This window comes from Chiloscyllium plagiosum, unplaced genomic scaffold (genome assembly GCF_037043375.1).
Source record: "Chiloscyllium plagiosum isolate Xiang-an unplaced genomic scaffold, Cpla_swu_hap1 HiC_scaffold_16, whole genome shotgun sequence".
In the NCBI taxonomy this organism is placed as follows: domain Eukaryota; kingdom Metazoa; phylum Chordata; class Chondrichthyes; order Orectolobiformes; family Hemiscylliidae; genus Chiloscyllium; species Chiloscyllium plagiosum.
Window position 1 is genome coordinate 54717734 of NW_028270154.1, and position 26186 is coordinate 54743919.

At 42.2% G+C, this 26186-nt stretch overlaps 1 long non-coding RNA gene across 1 annotated transcript in view; it reads left to right on the forward strand.

Annotated features, from left to right (window-relative positions):
- The first annotated feature begins 23662 nt into the window (after positions 1 to 23662).
- The window catches only part of LOC148147541 (uncharacterized), a 35987-nt gene continuing 33463 nt past the window's right edge, over positions 23663 to 26186 (forward strand). Inside the window, exon 1 of the long non-coding RNA XR_015759784.1 lies at positions 23663 to 25576. This is a non-coding gene — a long non-coding RNA (uncharacterized LOC148147541). The remainder of the gene's footprint in view (positions 25577 to 26186) is intronic.

Sequence of the window (26186 nt, forward strand, 5' to 3'; positions counted from 1 at the left end):
AAGTCCTGTCAGCATAACCATATGGTATTAAGCTTCTATTGAGGTTTGACTATTTATTGAGCAAAGAGAACAGAACAAAATTAAGTTTTCAACTGCTTTGCAAATTCCTGGCCAACCGACAGATTTCTGTGCAAGAGTTCCTTACTTTGCTACTCTCAAATGATCATCCTGAATTTTATGAAGAAATTCCCTGTTCATAACCATGGGTATTACCAATCTATAATTAAAATCTAAATAGTCTGCTGTTGTTTCCTCTTTTCATGGTATTCTCTTAAGAGCTGATCATTTGGACCAGATTTTGACCAACATTCTTGGCAAAATTTCCTAATCTGGACAAACTCCACATCTTATTTTTGTGCTTTCCTAATTTCTTGATGCTTTTTCTAAAAATCTGGTAAAGATTTTATTGTGGCCAATGAAAACGTTTCCATTTTTGAAATAAGCACATCGAGTTAATGCTTGATCAGCTGTAGCCTTAGATAATGTCTGTTGTGATCTGAGTTTTGCCTGGCCCTGATACATTGCATAATGATAATACATCAGTCTGAGCCTGAAACACAGTAAATTTAAATATATTTTGACAATCATTTTGGAATCCAGCAGAGTGACTGAAGGTAAGTTATTACCTGATCTGAAATACATTAACAAATCAGTATAGCAATCCCTGAAATAGAATTGAACTTGGTATGGGACACACATCAACAATAGGCTTTTGATACAATGGTGGACAAACTCAAGTCTACCTAAACACTGGTTCCATTACAATTTAGATCTGCCCGTGATCGTTATAGTCAAAGCATTCTTCATAGGCTTAGGAGCTATTAGCTCCAAATGCAGTGTGAAGGCTTCTAATGACTAGTCCACCATGCCTCTAGGACACTGATGGGCATAGAGTAGTTACAGGCTGTAATTGAGTAAAAGATCCAGGCAGTCACTTGGGTTGATGAAAGGTTTTCTCATTACATAAGACGTCTCTTATTCACAATTTAGACAGATCACAAAAGTCATTGGTGACCCTAATGCCAACGAGCTGGCAAAAATATCACCCCTACCTAAAGAATTTATTTATGTGTTATGCAGCTTCACACCACTCCAAAATACATCCAAAGAAAACTCTAATCCATGGCAGATGCTTTGCCCACATTCTTTTGGCCAACACAGAGTGATAGTTACTTTGATGAACACATGAAGACCTATGTAACTTTATGGATGAGGAGGTTGAGGGGTGGGTTAGTAAATTTGCAGGTGACACAAAGGTTAGAGGTGTCGTCAATAGTATCGAGGGCTACTGCAGGCTGCAGCGCGACATAGACAGGATGCAGAGCTGGGCTGAGAAATGGCAGATGGAGTTCAACCTGGATAAATGCAAAATGATGCATTGTGGAAGGTCAAACTCAAATGCTGAATATAGGATTAAAGACAGGATTCTTAGCAGTGTGGAGGAACAGAGGGATCTGGGTGTGCAAGTACATAGATCCCTCAAAGTTGCCACCCAAGTGGATAGGGTTGTTAAGAAAGCATATGGTGTTTTGACTTTCATTAACAGGGGTTTCGAGTTTAAGAGCCGCGAGGTTTTGCTGCAGCTCTACAAGTCCCTTGGAATATTGCGTCCAGTTCTGGTCGCCCTACTATAGGAAAGATACAGAGGCTTTGGATAGGGTGCAAAAAAGGTTTACCAGGATGCTGCGTGGACTGGAGGGCTTGCCTTATGAAGAAAGGTCGAATAAGCTCAGACTTTTCTCTCTGGAGAGAAGGAGGAAGAGAGGAGACCTGATCGAGGTGTACAAAATAATGAGAGGAACAGATAGAGTCAATAGCCAGAGACTTTTCCCAGGGCAGGATTGACTGGTAGAAGAAGTCATAGTTTCAAGACATTAGGAGTAAGGTATAAAGGAGACATCAGAGGTAGGTTCTTTATGCAGAGAGTTGTGAATGCATGGAATTCGTTGACAGCTCAGGTGGTGGAGGCGAAGTCATTGGGGACATTTAAGCGACTGCTGGACATGCACATGGATAGCAGTGAGTTGAGGGGTGCGTAGGTTAAGTTACTATATTTTACAATAGGATTAAGTCTCAGCACAACATCGTGGGCCTAAGGGCCTGTTCGGTGCTGTACTTTTCTATGTTCTATGTTCTATGTTCAATCACCTGGCACCGATTCATAAATTGGCAGAAATTTGTGAAACACAAAATATCAACACTGTGTTACTGGATTACCTTCATTTGTGTCTTCTATTTTAAAACTATACTTTGAGCAATTGCATGAGTGCATTGCCACCATCCTGACAGCAGTCTACATACCACCCCATGCAGATGTGAAGAATGCCCCAGACAATATTTACACTGCTACAAACACTCTGGAGATTAAATTTCCTGAGAACGTATTCATTGTGGCTGGTGAATTCAACCAAGCCAACCTCAAGAGGGTGCTGCCAAAACACCAAAACATCTCCTGCCCTACCAGAGGATGAAACATGCTGGGCCAGTAGAGATGCCTACCCCCCCCATCTCCCACCCATACTTCAGAAAATCAGATCACACACTGTGATCTCCCTCCCAGCTTACAAACAGAAACTGAAATGGGAGGATCCTTCCCAAAAAAATATACAATGCTGGTTCTAGACAGCAGAAGACAGTCCCTGGGAGCGGACTGTATACAAATACTCAGTGGAAAACCTAGACAAATACATTACCCTATCACGGACTTCATCAGCAATTGTGTGGAGGACTGCATACCAAAGAAGGAGCTGAAAATGTGTTGCTGGAACAGCGCAGCAGGTCAGGCAGCATCCAGGGAACAGGAGAATCGACGTTTCGGGCATAAGCCCTTCTTCAGGAATGAGGAAAGTGTGTCCAGCAGGCTAAGATAAAAGGTAGGGAGGAGGGACTTGGAGGAGGGGTGTTGGAAATGCGATAGGTGGAAAGAGGTCAAGGTGAGGGTGATAGGTCAGAGTGGGGTGGGGGCGGAGAGGTCAGGAAGAAGATTGCAGGTTAGGAAGGCGGTGCTGAGTTGGAGGGATTTGACTGAGACAAGGTGGGGGGAGGGGAAATGAGGAAACTGGTGAAATCCGAGTTCATCCCTTGTGGTTGGAGGGTTCCTAGGTGGAAGATGAGGCACTCTTCCTCCAACCGTCGTGTTGTTGTGGTCTGGCGATGGAGGAGTCCAAAGACCTGCATATCCTTGGTGGAGTGGGAGGGGGAGTTGAAGTGTTGAGCCACAGGGTGGTTGGGTTGGTTGGTCCGGGTGTCCCAGAGGTGTTCTCTGAAACGCTCCGCAAGTAGGCGGCCTGTCTCCCCAATATAGAGGAGGCCACATCGGGTGCAGCGGATGCAATAGATGATGTGTGTGGAGGTGCAGATGAATTTGTGGCGGATATGGAAGTTTCCTTTGAGGCCTTGGAGGGAAGTGCGGAGGTGTAGTCCAGGTAGCTGTGGGAGTCGGTCGGTTTGTAGTAGATGTCTGTGTTGATTCGGTCGCCTGAGATAGAAATAGAAAGGTCGAGGAAGGGGAGGGAGGAATCTGAGACTGTCCAGGTGAATTTGAGGTCGGGGTGGAAGGTGTTGGTGAAATGGATGAACTGTTCAACCTCCTCGTGGGAGCACGAGGCGGCGCAGATACAGTCATCGATGTAGCGGAGGAAAAGGTGGGGGCTGGGGCCACTGTAGTTGCAGAAGATGGACTGTTCCACATATCCTACGAAGAGGCAGGCATAGCTGGGGCCCATGCGGGTGCCCATGGCTACTCCTTTCGTTTGGAGGAAGTGGGAGGATTGGAAAGAGAAGTTGTTCAGGGTAAGGACCAGTTCAGTCAGTCGAAGGAGGGTGTCAGTGGAAGGGTACTGGTCGGTATGGCGGGAAAGGAAGAAGCGGAGGGCTTTGAGTCCTTCGTGATGGGGGATGGAGGTGTACAGGGACTGGATGTCCATGGTGAAGATAAGGCGTTGGGGACCGGGGAAGCGAAAATCATGGAGGAGGTGGAGGGCATGGGTGGTGTCCCGAACATAGGTGGGGAGTTCTTGGACTAAGGGGGACAGGACCGTGTCGAGGTATGCAGAGATGAGTTCGATGGGGCAGGAGCAGGCTGAGACAATGGGTCGGCCGGGGCAGTCAGGTTTGTGGATTTTGGGCAGGAGGTAGAAGCGGGCAGTGCGTGGTTTTGGGACTATGAGGTTGGAGGCGGTGGATGGGAGATCCCCTGAGGTGATGAGGTTATGGATGGTCTGGGAGATGATGGTTTGGTGGTGGGGGGTGGGGTCATGGTCAAGGGGGCAGTAGGAGGAGGTATCTGCGAGCTGGCGTTTGGCCTCAGCGGTGTAAAGGTCGGTGCGCCAAACTACTACCGCGCCTCCCTTGTCTGCTGGTTTGATAGTGAGGTTGGGGTTGGAACGGAGGGAGTGGAGGGCTGCGCGTTCCGAGGGTGAGAGGTTGGAGTGGGTGAGATGGGTGGGGGAGTTCAGGTGGCGGTTAATATCGTGGCGGCAGTTGGCTATGAAGAGGTCGAGGGCAGGTAGGAGGCCAGCACGGGGTGTCCAGGTGGATGGGGTGTGTTGGAGGCGTGAGAAGGGGTCGTCAGAGGGTGGGCGAGAGTCTTGGTTGAAGAAGTAGGCGCAGAGGCGAAGGCGGCGGAAGAATTGTTCGATGTCACGCCGCGTGTTGAACTTATTAATCCGAGAGCGTAGGGGAATGAAGGTGAGGCCTCTGCTGAGGACTGATCTTTCATCCTCAGAGAGGGGTAGGTCTGGAGGGATGGTGAAAACATGGCAGGGCTATACCAAAGAAGTCAATCCGGGTACTACCCAACCGGAAATCTTAGATGAACCAGAACATTCATACCCGACTGAAGACCATGTTTGCACCATTCAAGTCACATGACCCAGCCCTATTCAGAAAATCCAAATATGACCTCCACAAAGCCTTCAGAGATGCCAAGAAGCAGTACTGGACCAGGTTAGTGGTCCAAAACAACCATACAGATTCCTTGGCAAGGTCTAAATAACATTATGGTATGCAAAATGAAGCAGAGTAAGATAGCAGGCAAAACAGATCCCTCCCTGATGCACTCAATGCTTTCCATTTCAGTTTGAGTAGAATGCCAGCACCGCAGTGTTGCCTGCCCCGACAACCCCACACACACGTGTTCCCTCGGTCACTGCTGCAGACATCAGATATTTTTTCCTGGGAGTCAAACCAAGGAAAGCCATGGGCCCAGACAGAGTCCTTCGCCATGCATTTAGATCCTGTGCAGACCAGCTGGTGGAGGTATTCACTGACATCTTCAACTTCTCCCTCCTCCAATCTATAGTCCTTACCTACTTCAAGAAGACCCCCATCATCCCAGTATTGAAGAAAGCACATGCAACATGCCTCAGTGACTACCACCAAGTGGCTTTGATCTCCATAATCATGAAGTGCTTTGAGAGGCTGGTCATGGCCCACATCAATTCCAGTTTCCAAGCCTGCTTCGATCTCTGCAATTTGCCTGCTGATGTAACAGGACCACAGCAGATGCCATTTCCATAGCCCTGCACACATCCCTGGAACATTTGGACCTCAAGGACACTTACATCAAACTCCATTGACTCCAGCTCTGCCTTCGGCACCATTATCCCCTCCAGATTGATCTCAAAACTCCGAGACCTGAATCTCGGCTCCCCCTCTGCAACAAGACCCTCAGCTTTCTGACCCACGTACTGCAATCAGTGAAGATAGACAACTGCACCTTCTCCACAATAACACTCAATATTGGTTTGGAGATGCCAGTCACGGACTGGGATAGACTAAGTTAACAATCTCACAACACCAGGTTATAGTCCAACTGGTTTATTTGGAAGCACTAGCTTTCGGAGCACTGCTCCTTCATCAGGTGGGTGTGGAGAATAAGATTGTAAGACACAGAATTTATAGCAAAGGTTTACAGTGTGCTGTAACTGAAATTATATATTGAAAAAGACCTGGATTGTTTGTTAAATCTCTCATCTTTTAGAATGAACATGTTGGTTTCAGTTCTTTCATATGTAAATCACAGAACATTTAAAAGTTACATTCTCAAGTGAACTTTAACAATTGGTGTCATGTCGGCCCAGATAATGCACTTAAGGTGTGAGCTGCCCTGTGTGAGACTGTCTGTGCCACAATGGTCAGACTGATTCTAATCTAAAAAACAGATTTACAGAACAATTAAGAAGAAATGAAAGGATGGAGGCTTGGCAGAGATTAGTAAAATTTCTAGAACAAGTAATAGGACAGACAGTATGGAAAAGGTAAGGAAACTAACTTCAGGCACAGCAGATAAGGGGACAACCATAAGAGGTCAATGGAGAATTGAGGTGTTGTCCTTAAATGTACATAGTATAACAAACAAGGCAAATGAGTTGGTTGCCCAGATTGAAATTGGCAGGAATAATGTTATGGCTACAACAGAATCAGGGCAGGGAACAAAATATCGAAGGATTCACATGTAATCAAGAAGACAGGGAGCTAGGCAAGGGGAGGTGGGGGGGTGGGGGGTGGTGGTGGGGGGGAGGGTGCAAGGAGGTGGGGTTCCCTTGTTAGTAAGAAATGAAATTAAATTGACACCAAGAAGTGATATAGACTCAAACTTCAGAGAATCTGTGTGAGTCTACATTAGAGTGGTGCTGGAAAAGCACAGCTGGTCAGGCAGTATCCAAGGAACAGGAAAATCAACGTTTCAGGCAAAAGGCCTTCATCAGAACTCAACGCAGGAAGCCTCCATGGTAGAGAGATAAATGGGAGGGGGTGGGGCTGGGGAGAAGATAGCAAAGAGTACAATGGGTGGATGGGGGTGGGGATGAAGTTGATGGGTGAGACAGGAGGGTGGAGCGGATAGGTGGAAAGGAAGATTGGCAGGTAGGACAGGTCATGAGGATGGTGCTGAGCTGGAGGTTGAAACTGGGGTAAGGTGGGGGAAGGGGAAATGAGGAAACTGGTGAAGTCCACATTGATGCCCTGGGGTTGAAGTGTTCTGAGACAGAAGATGAGGCGTTCTTCCTCCAGGCATTGGGTGGTGAGAGAGTGGTGGAGGAGGAGACCCAGGAGGAGACCCAGAGTTGAAATGTTGGGCCGGGGGCGTGGTGGGATTGATTGGTGCGGGTGTCCCGGAGATGTTCCCTAAAGCGCTCTGCGAGAAGGCGTCCAGTGTCCCCGATGTAGAGGAGACCGCATCAGGAGCAATGGATTCAATAAAGGACATTGGTGGATGTGCAGGTGAAACTTTGATGGATGTGCAATCTGTGTGAGTAGAATTGAGGAACCACAAAGGGAAAAAGCCACTGATGGGAATTGTGTACAGCCTGTGAGCAGTAGTCAAGATGTGGGGAAGAAAATAAATCAGGAGATAGCAAGGCCATGTAAGAAAGGTTCGATTATGATAATCCTGATGATTTCAATAAGCAGGTGAACTGGGAAAATCACTTTGGTAGCTGATATTTAGAAAGGAATTTTGGAATGACTACAAGATGGTTTTTGGAGCAGCTTGTGGCAGTGCCCACTAGCAAATAGGCAATTCTGGATTTGGTAATGTGTAATGAGGAAGACTTCATTAGCAATCTTAAGGTGACCATAACATGACAGAATTCAACATGCAGTTTGAGAGGGAGAAACTGGAATCAGATGTAATGGTTTTACAGCTGAGTAACGGTAACTACAAAAACATGAAGGAGGAGCTGGAAGAGTTGATTGAAAGGGATGCCGAGCACTGAAGATGCTGGAGCCAGTGTGGGAATTGAATCCATGCTGTTGTCATCACTCTGCATCACAATCAACTGAGCTAACCAATCCCTCAAGAAGTAGATACAGTGGCTAGAGTACAAAGGAAAAGAGGTTACAGATACTTTCTGAAGCAAGAATGTAATCTTGCATTGACACCATTGCCAAGGAAATCAAGTGAAGATTTTAAGAGTTTAGCAGTCAATAAAGTGAATGCAAAATCTGAAATATCAAAATTTATTGAGTTAGAAATAAACCTGCAATCATGCAAGGAAGATATAATTGAGCTTCAAAAGAAAATTAAGACCGTTGATGCTTCACTCAGAAGGCTAAGGTTATACTGCAAATGCAGAAGCCAATTGCATGTTGCAAAATCTTTGCACAGAGAACATCTTCAATCCATATTCAAGGCCAAACTAAAAGGACAATAACTTTAAGGAACTAATAAGAAGTTTTCCAAAGAGAAGGGGTTCATCAGAAACAAAATCAGGATTCATTGGCAAACTCAGCAGGTCTGGCAACATCTGCAGAGAGAAAGCAGAATTAATGTCTCCACTCCAGTGACCCTTCTTCAGAACTGATTGTTGCTGGGAAAAGGTTGATAGATATGCCAGAGAAAAGGTGGAGGGAGGGGAAAGGAGTAAACAACAGGTGGGCATGGAGCCCAGAGAGACAGAAAGAGAGAGAAAAAGTTGGGCAAATAAAGGAATGAGTAAAGGTCCACTGTGCACTCACTTTACACATCCATCCCCCATCAGGATGGTCTCAGGGATTGCCATTTCTTCTGAGAAAAAAGGCCTAAGTCACCTCCATCAACCACCACCCTATTCCGTCTGGCTGAGTTCATCCTCAGTTTGAACAACTTCACCTTTAACTACTCTGACTTCCTTCATCAAAGGATAGGTACCAGCATAGGCCCCAGTTATACCTGTCTCTTTGTGGGGTATGTGGAACATTCCTTGTTCCAGTTCTACTCCAGCCCCCATCCACAAATCTTTCATTGATGACAGCACCAGTGCTACTTCCCTCTCTCATTGGGAATTAGAAAAATTGGTCAAATTTTCTTTAAATTTCCGCCCTGCTTTCATCTTCACCTGGTCCATCTCTGACTCCTCCCTTCCCTTCCTCAACATCTCCATTTCCATTTCTGGGGATAGGCTGGCCACTGATATCCACTGCAAATCCACTGTCTCCCCGTTACCTCAACTGTACATCCTCATACCTGGCTTCTTGTAAAAACTCCATTCTATTCTCGCAGTTTCTCCATCTCCATTGTATCTGTTTTGGTGAAGTCAACATTGACAAGGGATCTTCCAAAATGACATGGTTTTCCTCAACCAAGGATTCCTCAACACTGAGGTTGACAGGGCCTTCAGCCATGTCTGACTCATCTCTTGCACTTTGGCTCTCTTCTTCCCTCTCTTCCCTCCCACAACAGTGATAGACTCCCTCTCATCCTCACCTAGCATCTCAACAGCCTCCCCATCCAAGGGATTGTTAATTGCTATCTATAGTGGGATGCCACTACCAGACACCAATCCTCTCCTCTCCCTTGTCAGCCTTCCACAGGGACATTTCCCTCTGGGACACCCTGGTCCTCTCAAATCTCAACACTTCTCCAAGCCCCACAGAACTTCCCCCTACAATCACAGAAGTTCTAACACATGCTCAGTTACTTGCTCCCTCTTCACCTACCAAGGCCCCAGACTCACCTTCCAGGTGATGCAGCAATTTACCTGCACTTCACTCAACCTAGTCTACTGTATTCGCTGCTCACATTGTGGTCTCCTCTGCACTGGGGAGACAAAGCACACACTGAGTGGCCACTTTGCAGAATACCCATGTTCTGTCTGCAAAAATGACCCCGAGTTTCCTGTTGCTTGCCATCTCAACACACCACTGTAATCTCTGACCAACATCTCTGTCTCTGGCTTGGGAACTCTACAACCTTCTGGACTCAATATCAAGATCAACAATTTTAGGGCCTGAGCACCTGCTCTCATATCCTTACCCCGACCCCCACACACCAGGCCTCATCATGGAATGTTACCACAAACAACCCATTGTCAGCCGCCAATGGTCCCCATTATTACCTATTCCTTTGTCTACCCCCAACTGTTTTTCTCTCTCTCTGGGCTCCATCTCCTATCATTTGCTCATTTCCCCTCCCTCCAATACTTCTCTGACATATAAACCATCATTTTCCTAGCTACAATCAATTTGACAAAACAGTCACTAGACCCGAAATGTTAACTCAATTATCTTTCCACAAGTGCAACCAGATCTGCTGAGTTTTTTTCCAACAATTTCTGATTTTGTCCTCTTTTAGTATTCACTTTATGAACTTATGCTTAATATTGCCATTTTGTTCCCTTACAAGAGTGTTTATATCATCTTACTACATTACTGTTTAGAGCCCAGGTGGGAGACACACAAAACTGCCTCATAAATTTGCAAGTAATTCTTGAATTCTTCAATCCGAAGATGAATGCATGAAGGGAGGAAAACATTAAAACTAATATGTGTTTATTTCTTGTGTAAGCAAGGTATTCTATAATCATTTGTTTAGTCTTCTTAATTGCCTTGACATCCCTCAAATTTTAGTTAAACTGATAAGGCTGACCACTGGCACTTCCTGTTTAAAATCTACTTCCGTACGTTATTCCTACTCAAACATGATGTTTCAAGAGAGACTTTACACAGATGCATCGGTACTAGAGGTTACTGCTTTCATTTAATATTAAGACATTTTGTGAAATTTTGGGTTAAACTAAGAAGCTGACTAAGCAGAAAAACTTGTGCTCATATCACATTATCACATATTTCAGATATATCTCAAAGTACTTTGTTATTGTGCTATATAAATGATTACAAGCACAATGGCCAATGAAATATTAATAAGGGAAACATACAGATAAAAGCTAAAGCAAATTGAGGAGTACAACTGACTTTCTTCTTCAATATTTTTATCCTCTAAATGTTAGGGGCTGCTCTGTAGCTCAGTGGTTAACACTGATGCCTCATAGCAGCAGGAATCTGGATTTGATTCCACCATCAGGCGACTGTCTGTGTGGAGTTTGCACATTTATCCCATGTCTGCATGGGTTTCCTCCCATCGTCCAAAAATGTGCAGGTTAGGTGGATTGGTCATGCTAAATTCCCCACAGTATCCAGGGCTGTGCAGGCAAGGTGGATTATCAATGGCAAATGCAGGAGGAAAGGGTAAGGGGGTAGCCCAGGTGGAATACCCTTCAGTGGGTTGGTGTGGACTCAATGGGCCGAATGGCCTGTTTTCACTGTATGGATTCTATGAAAGCAATAGAAAATAAAACTTTTTTTTGTTAAAATCAATCTTATGATTTAGTCTTCTCCAGTTAACTTCTTATATTTAGTACAAATTATATTCTTATCGATAATCCCTTCCTTTCACTGAACTGAAATTTAGACTTTGGGTGAAGTTTTCAATTGTTAATCTAAATTAAGATGGGATATTGCAGTAGGCTGTGTTAGTTTGACAGCTGGTGTGTAGTTCAGAATAAAATCAACAACAAGGGGTTCAATCCCCATTCCGGCTGTGGTAGACTTTAGATCCTGTCTCCTTGCCTGAAGTAAAGTCAAGGTGTTACCCACGGTAACGCTTGAAAAATTGAGGATGCTACCAGCAGAAACAAAAAACGTCCTGCCTAAAAGATGGTCTGCTAGTGTGAGGTTTGATATTACACTATGAGTTTGGGTTCTTTACAGACTGGTCAAGGAGCAGTAAAGTGAAGGAATGTCTTCATGCTTAGACTTCAAAATAACACTAGACAATACATGGCAATTGTAGATATACTAGACTCTGACTTACAGTTACATTAGGTAGACACTAACCTATCTTCTATGTGTGCCCATGTCCAAATACCATAAAGACTCTGTGTAATAGAACATAGAACATAGAAGAATACAACGCAGTACAGGCCCTTTGGCCCTCGATGTTGCGCCGATCCAAGCCCACCTAACCAACACTAGCCCACTATCCTCCATATGCCTATCCAATGCCCGCTTAAATGCCCATAAAGAGGGAGATTCCACCACTGCTACTGGCAGGGCATTCCATGAACTTACGACTCGCTGAGTAAAGAACCTACCCCTAACATCTGTCCTATACCTACCACCCCTTAATTTAAAGCTATGCCCCCTCGTAATAGCTGACTCCTATCTAATCTATAGCATTGGAAACTGATGGGATTTTTTCCAGTATTATGGACCAGGCCAGACCCCCTCAAAGCATTTCAAGAAGGAAGCCCAGACCCTAACTTTTCTAGTTGTTTTGAGCAGGTGTAAAATGGATATTCTAGTCAAAAACCCATAGTTTTAAACAAAATACTTGTTTACAGTGTACCAAATGGAACACAAACAAAAGAGAACAGAATACAGAATAACTTAACCTATCCGAAAACCTAACAGACTAATCCAACCTAATGATGCTGTTCCAAATGCCTGCAACCGTCCCCATAAACACCTCCTTGGCAAAAAGGTAAAAGCAGACACAGGTTCTTACAAGAGAGAGAGAGATGGCAGAGACATTTAGCACAGAACATCCTTTCACTGTAGCTGTCCATTAAACTGGCCAGCAGCTCTGAACAGGCAGACTGCTAAAACCAAAACAAACCAAACCAGAGAGAAGCTCAACTGGGAGAACTGGCCACAACAGTTTTTTTTAAACTTAAAAGCTTCTTCAAATAGATAAACCCAGACATCATGGAACCCATGACTTTACGACCCCTTTGAAAAAAAGCCAAGGACAATTTAACATTGGTAAAGGAGCAGCTTCATCACACCTGTTACTGATAGTCATTTAGAAACATAAGGGGTAACAATGTGTTGATAAAAATCTGTGCAGCTGGCATAGAAAATGTAGTACAGAGGAATGAATATGCTCATGATGATGGAATTCTGACATCAACAGTCGGATGCTTTTAAGAATGGGAGAGGAATTGAATTGAACTTTACAATGATTTGGAAGCAGTTTTCTGTTCACTCAAGTGTAAGTAAAGAGTATGAGTGTCAGACAATAACCACTCTTAGATAAGGTAAAGACAGAGATGCAACAGAACTCAGGGCAGAGACAGTCAACTTACAGCACATGGATGGCAGCGATTTAAGATGACAGCTCACCACTACCTTCTCAAGGGCAATAGGGACAGGTAATAAATGTGAGTCAGTCAGTGATGCCTACATCCAACAAGTGATTTTTTTTAATGTAGAGCAGCTACAGTCGTGCAGTACAGACACCCAATACCAAGAAGCCACGGTAAACAGAATCCATGAGGTCAGACACAAAGTTGTGCCCATGGAAACAGCATAGCAACTGTGACAATTTAAACCATGATAGATGTTAATGTACTGACTGAGGAGGGTCCAGAGGGGATTTTGTCAGATGATGCAGGGTTGAGGAATTTTGGCTCTGTGAAGAGAATATTACAAAAGAAAATGTTAAGAGGAAATGAAACAATGGTGTTCAAAATGAGGATGGATTTAAATAAAATAGATAGGGAGCAAACTCTGATGAAGATCAGTAGTAGGAGGACACAGATTTACGATAATTGACAGAAAATGTGGACAATGTTTATGCAGCTGGTTGTTATAAATTGGAATACAGTGCTTGAAGGCATCAAGGCAGCAGATTCAGTTGTAACTTCCAGAAGATAATGTGATGTAAATGTAAAAATTAGATGTTTGCACAGTTGGTGGTGGTGGTGGTGGCGATGGTGGTGGAGGGGGGGTACAGTGGCGTTGGTTGTGTGACATGTAAACGGGGAGTCAACTAATTAGTAAGCTCTTTCAAAGAACTGTCATAGGCACTGTGACCACCATCTCACAGATGACTATTTTTGTGTTGTATGATATGGACTTGCAATTAAATTGATGTGCTGGAAATTTTGGCAAACATTATGATTGATAAGTCCCCAGGGCCAGACTAGATTTATCCTAGGCTGCTCCAGGAAGTGAGAAAGGAGGTTGCTAAGCTGCTGGTGAAGATCTCTGCCTCCTCACTCTCCATCGGAGTTGTACCAGAGGAATGGAAGGAGGCAAATGTTGTTCCTCTTTTCAAGAAGGGTAAATAGAGAAATCACTTGCAATTACAGACCAGTCAGTCTTACGTCTGTGGTCAGCAAAGTTTTGGAAGGAATTCTGAGGGATAGGATTTATGACTATTTGGAAAAGCATAGCATGATTAAAAGCAGTCAGCATGGCTTTGTGAGGGGCAGGTCATGACTCACAAATCTTATTGAGTTCTTTGAGGAGGTGACAGGACAGGTCAACGAAGGTTGAACAGTGGATGTGGTGTATATGGATTTCAGCAAGGCATTTGATAAGGTTCCCCATGGTAGGCTCATTCAGAAATTCAGGAAGTATGGGATACAGGGAGATTTGGCTATCTGGATTCAGAATTGGTTAGCTGATAGAAGGCAGAGAGTGGTTGTAGATGGAAAGAATTCTGCCTGGAGGTCAGTGTTGAGTGGGGTAATGCAAGGCTCTGTTCTTGGACCTCTGCTCTTTGTAGATTTTATAAATGACTTGGATGAGGAGGTTGAGGGGTGGGTTAGTAAATTTGAAGATGACACAAAGGTTGGAGGTGCCATTGATAGTATCGAGGGCTATTGCAGGCTGCAGTGCGACATAGACAGGATGCAGAGCTGGGCTGAGAAATGGCAGATGGAGTTCAACCTGGATAAATGTGAAGTGATACATTTTGGAAGGTCGAATGATGAATATAGGATTAAAGACAGGATTCTTGGCAGTGTGGAGGAACAGAGGGATCTTGGTGTTCAAGTACATAGATCCCACAAAGTTGCCACCCAAGTGGATAGGGTTGTTAAGAAAGCATATGGTGTTTTGGCTTTCATTAACATGGGGATCGAGCTTAAGAGCTGTGAGGTTTTGCTACAGCTCTACAAGTGAGACCACACTTGGAATATTGTGTCCAGTTTTGGTCGCCCTACTATAGGAAAGATACAGAGGCTTTGGAGAGGGTGCAAAGAAGGTTTACCGGGATGCTGCCTGGAATTGAGGGCTTGCCTTTTGAAGAGAGGTTGACTAAGCTCGGACTTTTCTCTCTGGAGAGAAGGAGGAAGAGAGGTGACCTGATCAAGGTATACAAGATAATGAGAGGCATGCATAGAGTCGATAGCCAGAGACTTTTCCCCAAGGCAGGATTGACTGGCACAAGGGGTCATAGTTTTAAAATATTAGGAGAAAGGTATAGAGGGGAAATCAGAGGTAAGTTCTTTATGCAGAGAGTTGTGAATGCATGGAATGCATTGCCAGCGGTGCTGGTGGAAGCAGAGTCATTAGGGACATTTAAGTGACTGCTGGACATGCACATGGAGAGCAGTGAATTGAGGGGTGCATAGGTTAGGTTATTTTATTTTACATTAGGATTAATCCTTGGCACAACGTCATGGGCCAAAGGGTCCGTTCTAAGCTGTACTTTTCTATGTTCTATGTTCCCAAAAGTTTTTCACCTCTTTACCTCTCCACTTTTAAAATATACCTTTGAATCTACACTTTTGACTCCGTTTTTGATCATTAGTTCTAACAAATACTGTTTGATTATAACTCTGCAAAGATCTTTGCAGATTTCCTTCAACTTTAAAAATGCAATAAATTGTTATTGTGCTATTGAAGCAATTTATGAAAGAGTTAAAAGATAAAGCCTCAGGTTTAAGCTTTAACAAACAATACATCAGTTTATTCTACTTATCTTTCTTAAACAAGTATTTTAAAATATGCATGGAAGGAAAATTCCAACCTATGAAAATGTTTCACTTTAGTCAAAAACTCTATTTTCTAAACTTTACTTTAAAGTTTATCGCATCACCTACCACACATAGATAAAGTTGGAAGTTTCACTTATGTAGTTGAAATGTTTTGAGGTATTTTATGAATGCAGTGATTATGCAATTTTGATCTTTTTTGGTTAAAAGTGAATTATAACATGTGAAAGATGGCCAGGTTAGACAAAGTGAGTTTTAAACATTCCCAAATTCTCTTCTGCCTATAGCCATAACAAATATCCAAAAGAGGTCATGGAAAAGCCTTGATTACATGCAAGAGTGGCACATAGATTGTGAAGTTTTTACAGCATGCTTCGCTGTAATTGTATTTTATGAGCATTTCTTCTGGCCCTTATTTTCATAATCAGATTTGACAATTATTTTTGTTAGAAATAATGAAAATATTCTATATCCCTCTGAATTATCATTTGTTACCTGTAATGCTGTAAAATAACTATGTGAGCATTTCGTGCATATTTAATATCTGTACTCAACACTTGCTCTGTCCATCAGAGAGAAGCACACAGCTGCAAAGGCTGAAAACTTGGTAAATTAGTGTATGCATTTCTTAAAAAGGTTTAAGGAAAGATTAAGCTTTTTCAAGAACACCTTAAAAACTCTACAAATATGCAGAGTCAACTAGAAATTATCTAGAAATTCGTGACTATACAAAGACATACATATTTAGTTGTTCAAAATGTCCATTGAACAGAATTTCAATGTCTAATGACTTATGAACAACAGTTGAATCATAAGATTCAGATTCAGATTCAGGCTTGTCTTGAATTTTTACCTTGACTATATGTCAGTAACATAAAATAGTACCACGTAGGAAGAAATCTTAATTAACTTTGGTGCAGATATTTACTCTTGCATCATAGCATCAAAGATCAAAGTAAATAATGTATTTGAGATTTCAAACATTTCCAGCATTGAAAGGGTTCAGAAAAGATTTACAAGAATGTTACCAGGGTTTGAGGATTTGAGCTATAAGGAGAGGCTGAACAGGCTGGGGCTGTTTTCCCTGGAGTGTCGGAGGTTGAGTGGTGACTTTATAGAGGTTTACAAAATCATGAGGGGGATGGATAGGGTAAATAGATAAAGGGGGAGTCCAGAACTAGAGGGTATAGGTTTAGCGTGAGAGGGGAAAGATGTGAAAGAGACCTAAGAAGCAGCTTTTTCACATAGAGAGTGGTATGTGTATGGAATGAGCTGCCAGAGGAAGTGATGGAGGCTGGTACAATTGCAACATTTGGATGGGTATATGAATAGGAAGGGTTTGGAGGGATATGGGCTGGGTGCTGGTAGGTGGGACTAGATTGGGATGGGATATGTGGTCGGCATGGACGGGTTTGACCGAAGGGTCTGTTTCCATGCTGTACATCTCTATGACTCTATGGCTCTATTATACCTATCTAGTCAGTTATCTCTAAAAGGAAAGCTTTGAGGGAGTGTACGTTTTATCCAAAGTGATGTACTAACTAACTTAACCAATACAGTAAGTAGCAAGCAACAACTCCTAGGTTATAAATAAAATATAACATAATTTTCAGTTGATATCCCACCATTAAAAAAAATTCATCAAGAGCAAGTAATATGGTGTCTACCCATTATATGAGGCATGTTGGCACGATAATAGTTTGCAGCACAGCAAACCTCTTGCACATCACTCATAACTTCATTTTTTCAGACATTAACAAAAACTATGACAACTTGGAAGTTTTACAGAACACAATTTATAATGTCAATGCATTTTAGAAATTTTGGTTTTATAACAGAGGTTGTTTACAAAGGTCCACTAGAAACATGTGGCTATTTACTTTGCAACAAAATGTTTAAATAGTCTTTATGTGTGTTTCAACTACATAACAAGGTAAATGGAAAGATGTCTGTAGACTGCTGGTGTTTGTAAAATAATCAAATATCATACAATCTTGATCAAACTTGAGGAGTATGTCCAATTGGAGTTGCATCAGGTTAGATTTGCCTACCATGAGATGTATTATAAAACCAACAGAAATGATCATGAACATTGTATTCAGTATGTTTGTATTTTGTTGTTGAAAAAGAATGATTTTCTCTGTGGTCTGATCAACACAAACAATAATATTCACCTTAATATGGTGTCAAACCATATTAAATAACTGTCTTTAATAGTATACTACACAAGATGGCTACTTTGATATATTTGAGATTCTTTTGCAAAATTAGCTAATCATTAATTTAGATTAAGTGCAACATCTTAGATGGTCAGATAAACTGGGAGGAAGTAAATTGCTCGGCTAAGGCAGATGATTGTCTCACAGGCTGTTCTTATGGATGGTGTTGATGGATGGATCTATATCCAGATGGAATATGATTTTCTGATTTATCTTCAAAGTGTGGCATGAGCATGACAATGCATAGGACACTGCTCACCAGCCCCTAAACCTCCCAACTCACACCCGACCCGCTCATTAACATCACCACCACTGGGAAAGCCGACCAGATCTTGCACCAATCATGCAGGTTGTATAAAGACAACCTGTGACAGTGGCCTCAGTGGCCAAGATGTCACATTTATGGCACAGCATAAGGAAGTGCCAGAGCATCAGGCAACTTGGGTGACTATTCAGAGGGAAGATTGCAGGATGGGAGTCGAGTGGAAGGGGATTCCAGAGAGTCAGAAACAAAGGTGGGACAATTGTTTTCAGCAGCCACTCACCAAACCCACATCTATGTCCCCAGTCACCTCCAACTTGTGGCTGATTGAGTAACCTGCCTGTTGAGCCCAGCAGGCTGGCCATTAGATTTGACTAGCTGGCAACAAGCTAAAGCATGGCAGTGAGTGTAAGTGAGTCTGATTGAGTGAGTGAGTGCTTGAGTGTGAGGGCCAGAGTGGGTTACGAGTGAGGCTGAATAAATGAGTGAGTGAATGAGTGAGGCAGGGTGGGTAAGTGGATGAGTAAATGAGGTAGGGTGGGTGAGTGAGTAAATGAGTGAGGCAGGGAGGGTGAGTGAGGTTGATTAAGTGAATGAGTGACTAAATGAGACAGGGTGAGTGAGGCAAAGAGAGTGACTGAGGTTGCCCAAGTTCACAGGATCATTAGGTGATGCCTCTGTGGGTAATCTTCCACTGTCTGTTCAAAGCTGAGCTGGAGGTTCCACCAGGTTACACCCAAAACATTGACTTCTCCACCTCCTGATGTTGCCTGGCTTGCTGTGTTCTTCCAGCCTCTTGCTTGTCTACCTTGGATGTCAGCATCTGCAATTCTTTTGTCTCTAACATCCATTCAGCTCTGCCATCTCTTTCTCTTTTTCTCCGTTAATCTTGTTCTGATTCCTTCTGTCCATCGGGTGTCTGTAACATTGACTACATAATATCAGGTTACAATATAGATCGCTAACCAGCTGTTTTCCAAATACCATTGCCTTTCTGCCTCTGCCAGTTCAGAAATAGGCAGATGGACTAACAAAGCTGGAAGGGAAGGCTATAGCAAGAATCAAACAACCAAATGTGTAGGGATCCAGGTGGCCACAGTGTCAGCCTATTCCTCCCCAGTGCTTATGTCTTTATGTACATTCAAGCTGTGGAGATTGTTATGATGGTGATAAACATACACTGTTGAATTTTAACTTACATCATCTGATTGTTAAACCTGCAACTTTTCTTGGACTAAAATGTTTTTTTACAAGGAAGAATCAAGGACCTAAAATAGCTGCAGTGATCACTTGACCACAATTGAGGTAAGCTTTGTGAGACCCATGTGAAATAAATGAAATCATCTGAAAGATTACTATTAGATCAAAAGATACCAAAACAAGGTCTCTGTTGTTAGTTCATAAGAAGCTGGTATTATACCATTATGAATGCTTGACTGTGTTTGATTTTCTCAGCAAGTAGTCTGAGTTTCCAGCTTGATTAAAGGTTTAAATTATTGATTTTTTGATGTGGCATTTCTTTATTTATCTTAAAGAGATTAAATATTTGGGGTGATTTAAAAACTTTGGGTTTCATGAATGGATATTTTTCACTATTAAATGCACCTGAGAGGAAATCTATAGACATTTATTCATCCTGATATGGCTCCTGACGTCTGCCCAGGATGGATACTGGATGAGTGAGTAGGGGTGGCATGCAGAGTATGAGAGATCACTAGGGGGTGAATGCTACATACAGGCGATAAGGGGATAACAGCTTCTAAAACTACAAAGACAAGTCTGAGTAAACTGAACTAACAATCTTGCCTCAGCACTGATCCATTCTTGTGCTTGACGAGAGTTTGTTTTCAGGGTTGCCAAATCTAACTCAATCTCATCTTAGTGAGAGCCAGGTCGAAGAGGATTCTTTCTACTGAGGTTTGTCTGTATTTTTACCTGTGCTGCTGGAGAAAATTCAGTCCTATTAAACAGTGCTTCATAAAACCTTGGTGTTCAAGTCCTTAATATATTTATAAAATATATCATTAGTCATCACCAAGATCAATTCACAATATTTGGATAATTTCATGTGAGAAATACACTGACATTTACTTTTGTTTAAATTACTTGTACTGTACTAACTGTGTTTTAATAAGTTCAAAATTCTGGCATTTGTAAAGACTGAAACCAAGACCACATTAACATTAATTTATGGCTGACTCAATAAAAATATGCAGTGAGTAAATCAGCCTAACAGACCAGATTAGGGTCTTAGCCTTTATTATTAGTTTGTCTCAGTTTGGACAGAGGAGATGCACAACAATTGACTTGAATACTCCACGCAAGGATGAAGACTTTTGGATGGGGTTGCTTATGATTATTGTCCAAAACTTTCAACTGGATGTGTGTTTATAGTCATTAGTAAAGACATGAGCAAGCTTTACTGTAATGCCCTATACAGCTTGTCTGTGAATAATTTGTTTCTAAGGCTTGCATATGAATAAAAGTCATAACAACAAGATTTGAGTCCTGCTATTTTTCTGCTGCAAAACACTGAATAGATCTCAACTGATGAGGAGCATTATCCTCATCTCCTCATCGCTGGTAAGTTGTCACTCTGTTTAGGATGCTGTAGAAATAAGAAGCAAATATGTAGAAGTTTGGATTCTGAGGGAGGCTTAAGGAAGTTGCTTATTTTTAACATAGATGCACAAGTTCAAAGTCTAACAACTTGGAAAAGGGGGCAAGTCAGGAGAAGCATTTATTATTCATTAGAAAACATCCCATGTTTGATCAACATGTTTTGTTGAATGAGATTCTTTCACCCAGAGGGTAAATAAGAGTCATCAACATTGCTGTGGGTCTGCAGTCACATGTAGGCCAGACCAGGGAAGGATGGCAATTTCCTTCCCAAAAAAATATTAGTGAACCAAATGAGCTTTTCTGTCAATCAATCTATGGCCAGTATTACACACTTAGTTCCAGCTATTTTTATTGAATGCAAATTCCTCCATCTGCTGTGATAAGATTTGAACATGGGTCTCCTGGAACATTACCTGGGTTTCCGGATAAACAGTCTAGTGGTAATATCACTGTTCTGTGCCTCTATAAATCAGGTTGCAACTGGTGCCAATGCTACAGGAGTCCTTGCTCTCGTTGTTGTTGTCAGAACAGTCAAGGCCTGCAGTTTTTTTGAGAAGCAAGGTGACTCAAATAATGGCAGAGGTTTCTTGAAGTTGCTTTCGGAAAATCAGTACAAGCAGTAATATCACACAGATAGTCATGTTTCTCTTAAATATTCACACTGATAACCTTACCCATCATACCCAGAAACGTTCATTACCTCATAACGTTTCCCCTTAGCCTCTTCCCCAACTGGCATGTGTTTCATGGGAAATTGTGTCCAATGTTGCTCCTTGAGAGCAACACAACACATGCACTGTAACAGTCTGCATTGTATGGGATACAGAAACCATGCATTGCAGGCTGGGCAAACATTTATTTATTTATAGTTATCTTTGAGAAAGTAGCGGTGAGCTGCCTTCTTGAACCACTGCAATGTACATGTTGGAGGAAGACCCACAATACCCTGGGGGAAGGAATTCCAGAGTTTTGACCCAGCATTGGTGAAGGAACATCAATATATTTCCATGTTAGGATGGTGAGTGACTTGGGTGGGAACTTGCAGGTGGTGGTGTTCCCATGTATCTGCTATCTTTGTCTTTATAAACAGAAGTGGTCATGGGTTTGGAATGTGCTGTCCAAGGAACCTTGGTGAACTGCTGCACTGCATCTTGTAGATAACACACACTTCTGCTACTGAGCTTTGGTGGTGGTGGGAGTGAATGTTTTTGTATGTGGTGTCAATTGAATGGGTTGTTTTGCCCCAGATGGTGTCAAGTTTCTTGAGTGCTGTACCCATCCAGGCAAGTGGGGAGTATTCCATCACACTCCTGACTTGTGCCATGTAAATGCTGGGCAGGCTTTGAAGGGTCAGGATGGGGAGTTACTCACTGCAGTATTCCTAGCCTCTGACATGCTTGTTTATATGGCAAGTCCAGTTGAGTTTCTGGTCAACGGTAAATGTAAGGATGTTGATATTGGGAGATTCAGTGATGGTAACATCGTTAAATGTCAAGGGATGTGGTTAGATTATCTCTTTTTGGAGATGGTTATTGTTTGGCTTTTATGTGGCATGAATGTAATTTACTACTTATCAGCCAAGCCTGAATATTGTTCAGATATTGTTGCATTTGAATATCGACTGCTTCAGTACCTGAGGAGTCGGGAATGAATCCAAACATTGTGCAAACATCGGCAAGCATCCCCACTTCTGACCTTATGGTGGAGAGAAGATCATTGATGAAAGGGCTGAACATGGTTGAGCCCAGGGCACTACACTCAGGAACTCCTGTGGAGATGTACTGGCGCTGAGGTGACTGACCTTCGACAACCCAAATTACCTTCCTATGTGCGAAGTAGGACTCCAATCACTGGAGATTTTGCCCCCAGATTCTCATTGATTCCAATTTTTGCTCAGGCTATTTCATTCTACACTTGGTCAAATGCAGCCTTGATGTCAGGAGTTGTCACTCTACCTCAACTCTGGAATTCTGCTCTTTTTTCCATGTTTGAACCAAGGCTGTAATGAGGTGAGTGGCCCTGGCGGAACCCAAACTGGGCATCACTGAGCAGGTTTTTGCTGAGCAGGTGCTGCTTGATAGCATTACTGATGATACTTTCTATCACTTTACTGATGATGGAGGAGTAATTGGCTGGGTTGGATTTGTCCTGCTTTGTGTTTACAGGAAAAACCTGTGCAATTTTCCACATTGTCGGACAAATGCCAGTGTTGTAACTATATTGGAAGAGCTTGGCTAGGGAAATGGTAAGTTCTGAAGCACTTACCTTCAGTACTATTTCCAGAATGTTGTCAGGACCCATAGCCTTTGCAGTATCCAGTATTTCCATTCCTACTCAAAGATCAGTTTCCCTTCAGGAAGGTTGAAGCAGAGTTCTTCTAATGTGGTGTTAGCATCATGGCACTGCCAGCAATACTCCTTAAACACTCAGGTTTTGGATTTCTTCCCTTTGTGTGGCAAGGCATCTAGCTGGGATGCCTAAATGTGTAGGGTTTGTGATGGTATACTTATACTTACAGGGCTGCTTCTAGACTAAAGTTTCCACCCTTGCTGTGAATGGACCACCCCAGTGACAATTAACACATCCCCTGCCCTTTGCCCATCTACTATGACCCACCAGTTTCCCTCCCACTTTGTTCCTTCCTCATTAGTTGACCATCCCTGTTACTCATAGCAACAATGATTGCCACCAGTGAGGTCCCCAAATATTCCATGGAGTTCCTAAGCATTGAGCTCTTACTGTACCTCTTGAGCTTCACTTCTTGCTAGATAGAAGCCATCCACATCATATCACTTTTTAACCTCTACCCACTGAGATTATATGTTCTTGCTCTGGCCTTCCAAATCCATGACTACAATATGCTCCCTAACTCCTGTCTCCTCTATGTCTGCTGTGGCATCAGGCACACCCAGACATGAATAAGTTGGCCTCAACGTGAATGAAGCCCTCGACAGATCTTTCAGCACCTCGATTAATGGCAGGCCAACAAATCCCAGATACACTGGAGTCCAACTCCATATACTCCTGCCCCTGGACTAACTGGAGAACACACCTCCTGCCCCCTCAACCACCAGACCTACTGCAGTGCAGTCATGCCCAACATTGTGCCTTCCTTCATCACCACTTTTGCCATCCCTGATTCCCACTTTTGTAGTTTCAGTGCAGTTCAGTCATAAACAGCTTCCTGTTTACAACGTATGCTCTTGAGCCATAAGCTGCCTCCATCTGTCATGTGCCACTTGGCCTTCAGATGGCACAGCAAGATAAGTTGCTTTGACTGTTTTGGGAGTAGCAATAGTGCAAATTAGGCAGCAAGTACTGAGGTGGATGAAGAGGTGCAATTTGCCATATGCACAGCTGCCTTCTCTCGCAAATTTATGAAATGCAATTTTCTCGAAGAGTAGTTAACTTGGAAGGCCAAAGTAATTCCAGCAAATTATGATAGTAATGAGATGCAAGTATATGCAGTTAGTCTTCTTGTCTTGTATCAGCAACATACTCTACCAGTCACCTGAAGAAAAAGAACATAATAGCTGAAACTTTTCCCATTTGGAAAGATTCCAATTTTTGGCCTCTTGGTTCACCTATCCACCATTCTTCTCACCATGGAGGGGAGTGGAAAAGCCTACTCAGAGTCTAAGAAATCAAAGATATAAACATAAGCACATACATACTGCAGGATTAAATCATTTGTTGAAAAATCTTGCAAAAAATTCTTTTGATTTAATAAAAGTAAATTCACGTAACATCATTACTTCGGATTTTTTGCATGATTAATATTAGATCCACATTCCTTAAAACTGTTGATTATGTTTTCAGTGGGACAGAACTAGATATATTTAAAATGTATCATTTATATATGATAAATCATAATTGCTGTCTGCTGCATGCTTTAGTTAATTTCAGTTTTGAATACATTTCAGGTCCTAGCACTCATAAGTCAGAGTAGATATGCAAAGATGGCAATAGGAACTAAATAGTTTAGTAGGCTAGATTCATAATTTATAAATGCAAAGCTACAAAGCAAGCCAGATTACTCATTTCACAGATATTTTCTCAGGCAGAAGAAAGACAAATTACAATAACATTGCCATTTAAAGTGTTGTTTGGATTCTGATCTTATTAAAGTTTTTTCTAATTTATAATATGCATTATTCCTTGGATCCTAAAGCTGCATTCCTGTATCGACTGACACATGCTACAGAGCTCAGAGTTTCGGGCTTAATTTCATTTTGTATTTTTATGATGTCAGTTTCAAAAACTGTGAATTTAAATCTGTTCCTTGTGTTCAACTCATTAAATTCAATGCACAGAATGAGAAGGTATTGCAGAGAAAAAGAGTTATTTAGATTCTGTAAGACTCCGAAGCAGATAGAAATTCTAAGCACTTAGGTAATTTAAAGCTTGTTAGTTTGCCTTCCCTTTTTGTGGCTATAATCTTCAGATCCAGAGATTGTCCATGGGGAGAAGGAGGAAGTTAGTTTTTATAAACAACCTCTGAGGCAGTTCACTCACGTTCCCAGGCACAAAGCTGGCACTGGTCACTGAGACTCTCAATTTTAATGATTTCCACATGGATGAGGGGAGTTTCAAGCCAAGCCTACAATATCGTTGAAAAACTCCAAATTTAGAAGAAATATGAAAATCGCCAAATACGGCTTCCTTAGTGGGTAAAGCAAGTTCTGTGCTCAACTGCCACAGGTCACAGCAGGGTTCATATGACTTACTGTGGCCAATAGAATTCATTCAGGGATCTGTCAGTTGTGGCATGCAGCAGCAGTGCCTCTTTTTCAGTTCATATAAGGTAAAAGAAAAGAGTTTTCCAAAGGAAGCAGTACAGAAGAGTATTCAAAAGACCCACATAATTTATAAAATTCCAGAGATGTAGCTCTGATCCTCAGTGACTGTATTTATATTGAGGAAGAAAAAATTGAGGCTCTGTCCATTTCCAACAGGTGTGACTCAACAGTCGAGGAGTGACAATAGAGGTATGTACAGTTAGTGCCCTTAACTCCAGAACTGCCTAATCTGAACATTGTTTACACTTAAGTTTAGATTTTAACTCACTTAACTTCTGCACTATGTAAGTATTGTTAAAGATTTTAAACCATTTCTTGTTGTCAAAAAAGTGAGTATTTTTGTTGTTTCTCCAGCATGATGCAATTTTACAATTTACCCAGGCAATTAAGAATGTAGCCCTTTTCTAACCCTATACATATGTACACAAGTTCTCATTACAGCTTTAGTTTCTAGCCAAAGTGCAGTCATATTTTCCCCTGCTTTAACGTTTGATAGTCAAAAAAAATTCTCTGATGATTCCCATCTGTTGCATGCTTCATTTGCAAAATGTAAAAGTGCTTTTCATAACTAACTAGGAAGACTATTGCATAAATCAATGCATAGCTTTAGTTGTCTAGTTTAGATTTAAATCCATGTAGAGCTTTCTACAAATGAACAAGTTCACAACACTAAAAGTGTCTGTAAGTTTCCAAAATGTTTTCGTTTAAATAGCATCTGTAGACTCCATGATATATGCAGCGTTTTATGTTAACGCATAATGTAATACACAGCAGTGGTTGTCTCTGGAACAGAATACTA